Source organism: Phalaenopsis equestris, unplaced genomic scaffold, assembly GCF_001263595.1.
Source record: "Phalaenopsis equestris unplaced genomic scaffold, ASM126359v1 Scaffold000511, whole genome shotgun sequence".
Taxonomy (NCBI): Eukaryota; Viridiplantae; Streptophyta; class Magnoliopsida; order Asparagales; family Orchidaceae; genus Phalaenopsis; species Phalaenopsis equestris.
Genome location: NW_018164951.1, coordinates 1,907,461 through 1,908,604, shown reverse-complemented (window position 1 = coordinate 1,908,604; position 1,144 = coordinate 1,907,461).

The following is a 1,144-nucleotide window of genomic DNA, read 5'->3' as shown; positions in this document are numbered from 1 at the left end:
GAGAATGAGTATTTCTAACTTACCGGTTTGAATTCATTCCCTTCATAGGGTTTCTTCTGCAAAAAGATGTTTTATTTCTGTAAAAGCAAAAGTGACGGGTATGTTCAAAGGAGTGCGTGGCATTTATTTGCCTAGCAATGCTTGCATGGAATGCTATCATTGGAAGGTCGACCGAATTTCTAGCTCTAACCATGCGAGCAAAAACCATATAAATAAGTAATGTTAAGCAGTAGATGGAATTTAAAATTAGGATCGTTGAGTCAGAGTTGTTTAGAGTTTGGCTTATAAATAATTGGCGAAACAATTTTAATGAGCTCCTTGCCAAATTGGTAAGACCATGCATCTTAACGTATTAGATCTTAAACCGTCTTAGTTGTAAAATGTTTATATAAAATACAGCTAAAGTATATTATAATTTGTAGTGAATCACTTACATACCTCAAAAATTATGATGATCACCGAGTAATTTCTGGGTTGTATCTATAATAAGATGAACATTTTGATTTATGCTTTTAGAGTGTAAACCAAGCAAATTTTATGCTTTATGATAAGATAAAAATGCATTGAGATAGATCATTCTAAGACAAACTAAACTGGAAGTAAATCCACCGAAGATTTTCATCTAATTGAGATCCCTATGATGAAGCTAGTCATTCTCAATGGACTCATAAAATTCTGTAATACAGATGTAAGCCCTACGCATCACTTCCTTAAGATGGCTCGTATTTGATGGTATAAAATAATATTTGATTTCCTTATACCAATAGCTCAAATTCCATAAAACCCCTTAATATTAACTAATGATTAAATTTAAACCAATAATTTAGTTTAAATTAACCCCATATTTTTTGGTAAAGTTCCCTAAATCCCAACTAACTACTAAGAATATTCTTGAGGGGTGTCAAATTAAAAGATATTTATAATTTTAAATATTTAAAACACCTTCGTCATCATCCCAAAAGTTTTCATGAAATGTTGAGTTAGACAATAAGCTAGTTCATTATACATACATACATACATACTTATAGATACATACATATACATACATAAATACATACATACATACATAAACACATACATACATACATATATAAAAACACATACATACATATATAAAAACACATATATATATATATAAAAACAC